Consider the following 5923-nt stretch of genomic DNA (forward strand, 5'->3'; position numbering starts at 1 on the left):
TGGCTGATCCACAACTAAAGCGAACTACTTACAGTTCCCACGTTTCTGTTTCTCACAGTCATTATCTTGGTTTATGGTTCATTCTCTCCCCTCTCTCTGTTGCTCTTGCTCTTTCTCTCACACGCGCTTTTACTCTTGCTCTCATACATGTGCTGTGTTTCTTAGTTTTTCTTCATTTATAAGTCCTAATTCACTAATCACTTTATTTTATTTACAGTATTTTCAGTTTTATTATAAAAATGCACACACAACACAGATTGTCCTGTCATTCTTGGCTCTGCTTGCATTCAGCACTTGCTCTTGAGCAGCTTTCTTTGCCGTTACCGTCTCACCAGGTTCCTTACGTCATTTCGTGCAGTCCTGCTTTGCCCTGCCAGGCACCGCTTCTGCTATTTTCTCCCCATCTTTCAGGTGTATTTACTGGGTATATTTTCAAAGCTTGTTCCAAAAGCTCTGTTCCTCTGTTGTCCATGGGGTGAGATCTGTGTGTGGACCTTCACATCGTTCTGAAGGTATTACATTGTCTGTGTGAGCCGCTGCTCCATGTTCTTTTTCAAATTTATCAAATGCCTTTTTATTTATATCATCTCTTTGAGGAGGGTCAAGGTTTTGGAGACTCTTTGCTTTGCCAGTAACATCTTTGGTGCTTCTTTTGACTCTAGAAGAAGAATGTATGCTCATGTAATTAGCAATAAATCCCATCTTAAATTTATTCCAGCAGGGAAAAGATTCACAGCTTTAATTAGTAATTGCAGATCACCTTCTGACCAATTTTAACTGCCATTTCCACCGTTGCCAGTTGATTTTTAGCTTCCTCTTTCTCTTTTCTAATTGGCTCATTTATTTCTTCGGTCTGTTTTTCCAGAGCAGCGTTTCTGACTTCTTTTGCAGATGCTGTGTTTCCCTCAAGCACTGCAAACTTGGGAGTTCAAGTCGATCACAAAGTTTTCCACTTCTTCCATCATTTTAACCACTCGGCCTCCTTGTCAGAAAGGTGATTCCAGCTCTTGCCTGAGTTTCGGAGTTTTGCCTTTCCTTTTTGATGGCATTTTTGTGGATATCTTTTGCCTTCTTTGCCAATAATGCTTTCTGTCTAACTCCCTCTTCTTCTCTCTCCTTAGCTAACCAAGCAGGTTCTGATTCAGCTTGTCTTTGTTTTTCTTTAGCTTCTTGCTCCTTCCATTTGGCTTCTGCTTTTGCTTTCTTTTCTGCTTCTTTCTTGGCTTTTTCTGCTTCCTTCATTTTTTTTATCCTTGGATCACATCTATATGCATTGTAAACCCATGTTCTTATTCTGTTCATTTCTTCTTTTATTCCCTGTTCCCTTGTTGCTCTGTTCTATTTTTCAAGCCATCTCCTCTCATCACGATATTCTTTTTCTTTTTCTTTTCCTTCTTCATCTAAGTAAGAAAATTCTCTCCAAGAATAAAAAAAAAAAAAAAAAAACGTTTGAGACAGAGTCTTGCTCTGTTGCCTAGGCTACAGTGCTGTGGTGTCAGCCTAGCTCACAGCAACCTCAAACTCCTGGGCTCAAGCGATCCTCCTGCCTCAGCCTCCCAAGTAGCTGGGATTACAGGCATGTGCCACTATGTCCAGCTAATTTTTTCTATTTTTAGTAGAGGCAAAGTCTTGCTTTTTCTCAGGGTGGTCTTGAACTCCTGAGCTCAAGCGATCCTCCCGGCTCGGCCTCCCAGAGTGCTGGGATTAGAGGTGTGAGCCATCATGCCGGGCCCACTACTTTACTTTTTGTTTCTATGAATTTGACTCCTCTATATACCTTATATAATATAGGTTATTTTTTTAAAAATTCAAAAGTAAGCATGCAAACAGACTCTACACCCTGTGCTCTTCCCTACCAGACATCATTCATTGATTCATTCATTCAGGACACAATGTGTTCCTGAATGTGTTTAGGTCTGGGAGACACAGTGTGAACATGTTAGTTGTGTGAACATTTCTGCATTTTTCTAACCCAACAAGCTATTTCATAATTTCTTGCTTTTTAGATCATGCTCCTTGGCTTGGAAGGATCCCTCCTTTCCCCTTTACCCATCTGTCTGAAGAACATATACCCAATCTTTATAATTAGCTCACATGTAATCTTCTTTCAAAATCTGTCCAGACTCTATAACCCACAGTTTTATTTTCCTTTAGCTATGCTCTACCCCAAATCTATAGTGACTTTACTAAATGTAATTGTTCATATCCAACTTACTTGAGAGCAAGAAATATATCTGATCCATTCCCGCATTACCAGTTCCTGGCACAATATAGACAGATGTATGTTTGGTAAATGTTTGCTGGCTACCTGGGTGTCTGACCAGTAGGCACTGTGATTTTTTTCTTCTGCTTCCATCATTCCATAAACCCTTACATCATTCAGAAACACAAACAGATTTCATCACATGCTGGCCAAGCTAGATCAAGATTGATTCATTCACTCTGGAACTGGTGAAGGTTGCGTGGATGATGGGTACCAGGTGCTCCTTGTCCTTCTTGTCCCTCTGGCTCCAAATGGAGCCCAGGCATTCACAGCTCAGGGTCCACAGTCACCCACAGTCCCAGGCAGGTGACAGTGGTCTGAGGTGGAGTTTAAAAAATCTTTAGAATTGAATCCAAGCTTGTGGGTGTCCCTGGGTTTTATTCTCTGTTCACTGAGGGTGCCAAACGCATAAAGGCCCAGACAATGGTGGGGAAGAGAGGGGGGCACTTTCTCCCAGGCCTTTCTCACGAACTCCAAGCACCAGAAGGGCCTCAGACCTGCTCATCCCTGAGGCTGCATCTTCTGCCCATTCTGATTGGCCCTCTCTTCCTTCTCCTCATTCAGGACTGTGGCCCCAATCATACTTTGCCATCAGGATTTACCATCTCTGGTTCCAATCAGCATGCACACAAATTGATGCAAGTCAGATGACCCTAGGTCATATGTACCCAAAATAATTCTAAAATATTCAGTGCATATCTGATGTTCTTGTTTGAATTTAGGGAAATTGTTAATTATAGCGTTTAATTAAACTAATATCTTAGGTTTAAATTCTAAAGTTGCTTACATACTTGACTATGGGAGAGGTAGATCTTTAGATGTAACTGGCATTTTGGGGATTTAGGAAAGTCATTTGGAAAATGGGGAGGTCAGGACAAAGAGGATAGGAAGGAGGAGTCAATGGGGGGTCAGAAGAAGACAGATCAGAATCCCGAGAGGGAGATGGGAGAACTGGATACAAGGAGGTGACTGGGAGAGAAAAGAAGGGAGAGGATTTACTAAAAAAATGAGTCCAGTTTTTTTGCTTATGAATTTCTATCACCTTTGGCCACTAATTTAGTGAAGCAATTTTTATTATTATTTTTTAAAATTTTGTTTCGGAATATTATCGGGATACAAATGTTTTGGTTACATAAAAATTGCTTTTGCACAGTTTGAGTCAAAGTTATAAGTGTGCCCATCCCCCCTACGGTGTGCATTGTACCCCTTAGGTGTGAATTTATCCACCCCCTCCCTTCTGCTCAATTTCTGCTGAATGTTATTTCCATATGTGCACATAAGTGTTGATCAGTTGGCTCCAATTTAATGGTTAGTGCATGTGGTGTTTGTTTTCCCATTCTTGTGATCCAGTGAAGCAATTTTTAATTCAGAATTTTATGTGGAGTTTTCTGCCTCCCAATTTTATTTTTTAAAAGTGCCTCCCAAGTGAACAATGTTGTTCTAGTCAATATTCATCAAATTAAAGGTCCACATAATCCTTGGCAAGGTTATGCTATTTAGAGAGATAGGCACAAGAATTTCAGTAAAAGTGTGCATAAATACAAGGAGTGTTTACTAAAAGGGAAGCAGATAAAAGGAAACAGGGAATACCTGGCTTCCAGGGGGACAGATTAGAAAATTGACTGAGGTCCCTCTGTGACAGGTTGTGCAGGTGGAGTCTGAGGGAGGGATCCAGGAGCCCAGGGGTGGAGGGATCTGCACGGTGGGGGAGGGGCTGTGGTTCAGCCTCCTCCTCTCCCTGCCCCCCCCACCCCCAAGCATCAGCCCTTTGTGACAGGGAGGCCAGAGCTCTGTGATGCAGGGCTGGGCCCTGGTCAATAGGCCCCACAGGAGACTCCCAGCCTCAGGGGCTTGAGGGCAAGAGTGTGATTCAGAAGATGGAGCATCATCTCTCTCCTCTGAAAAGCCTTAGTGACACAGGGCTGAGCCCCAGCTCCGCTGCCTGGGTGGCAGATCTCATGCTGGGCTTCCCCTGTGGGCTGGGGCTCTTCCTCCTGTGACTCCCCTGCCTGGGGGTTCCTGATCCTCATCAGCCCAAGGGCAGAAAGGAAGCATCAGTAAGGTAAGGACCCTTGGCCCAGACCCAACAGAGAATGACTCTCTCTTTCCTTTTTATTATTATTGCTACTTTTCCAAACTGACTAGAGACCCCTGAGATGGGAAATGCCCTTGTCCTCCCAGGCCCAGGTGGGGCGGAGAGGTGACAGTGGTGTGGGATCTCTATCCCAAGCTCTCAGACCACACGTCCAGGTGTGCAGGCGGCATCAGGACAAATCAAACGCCAGGACTCAGGGACCAGGACGAGGCCATGACAGAGCTGAGGTCCCTGTGGGAGGAAGGCCCTGGGCCCCGGGGCCTCAGTCATCAGTCCCCTTCCCGTGGCTGGGGCCTCAGCCCGGCCTTTCCTCTGTGTCGGGTGACCTGAGGGCTGTGCTGAGCCCCCCAGAGCCTCCCATCCGAGGCTGCAGTGGCCTCTGGGCTCCTGGGGAAGCAGGTCCCCGCCTGACAGCTCAGCCCATAGGCCCGAGTCAGTGAGTTTCTCCAGCAGGGGAATGGGGACGATGACGCCCGTGGTGGATCTCACATAGAAAATCCCTCCGTGCATGTTTCAAAGAAGGATAACAGGAAACACTTTAATCCACTTTAAAAATGAGTACAGGGAAGGAAAAGCAGACAGAGCTCCATCAGGTGGATGCAGAAGGTCACGTCCTCCACAGACACTGAATGTCTGCAGCTCCTCTCGGGGGAGGCAGGGGAGGAGCGGTCCCAGCTCCTCGATGTTTCTTGTGTCTCAGCGTCCAGTGGCGATGCTGGGGCGGCCCAGGAGCGGGAAGCAGAGCTGTGGTCTGAGAGGTAAGGGTGTGGCCCGGAGCCCCAGGGGGACTTAGCCTCGCTGTTCCTGAGGGACGAGTCTCCCAGGAGGTCAGCTGCAGAGGCCTGGGGGGGCTCCTGGGGAGGAAATCAGACCCGGATTCTTCTCAGATCCTGTGCCGGGCATGACGCCAGGTGGGCGGGGCATGGCTGCGGCCCACAGCGGGAAGGTGGGGGTGACCCATGACCACCTGCGTGTGCAGGTGGGGCCTCCAGGTGGACAGCGGCTCCGCCTGCCTGAGGCTGGTCCCTCTAGGAGGTGACGCCTGTCTCCTCTCCCCCAAGGGCGGGTGAGGCCCCTGGGGATGGATGTGGAGCACTGAGTACATGATGAAGCGCTGCCTACTGCGCTTCTTTCTGTCACTGCCAGGGTCTTGTGGCCTGGACACTGACGCTTGGGCTGCAGGGTCTAACCTCACACGGTCTGTCCTAGGGGCACACTCAGCCACCTGCAGGATACCCAGGTCCCTCTGTTTCCCCCAACCAGGCTCCTGATTTCCAGCTTGCAGAGATGGCCTGAGGGAACTGGAGGGGTCTATGGACCTGACTTCACTTCTGCAGAGGTGAGGGACTGTCCCCTTGTCCCCCTGTCCTCCTCCAGACCAGGGCCTGGGTTGGGACCCCGGGCCTGGGGCTGACCTGGGAGGGGGAGATCATGGAGGGGAAAAGGGATGTGACTGGAGCCCTGGGGCCTGGGAAGGGCAGAGCTCTGTGAAGCTGCTGCAGCTTGTGCCTCCCTCTCCTGTAGCCGCCTGGGGACGCTCCCTGACAAGCCCATCTTTCGTTGGC

General features: G+C 47.9%; 1 pseudogene; it reads right to left on the bottom strand.

The window, feature by feature from the left end:
- Positions 1–231: 231 nt before the first annotated feature.
- On the bottom strand, positions 232–965 carry LOC138398063 (dnaJ homolog subfamily C member 2 pseudogene; annotated as a pseudogene).
- Positions 966–5923: the final 4958 nt, after the last annotated feature.

The sequence above is a fragment of the Eulemur rufifrons genome, chromosome 17, assembly GCF_041146395.1.
Source record: "Eulemur rufifrons isolate Redbay chromosome 17, OSU_ERuf_1, whole genome shotgun sequence".
Classification (NCBI taxonomy): Eukaryota; Metazoa; Chordata; class Mammalia; order Primates; family Lemuridae; genus Eulemur; species Eulemur rufifrons.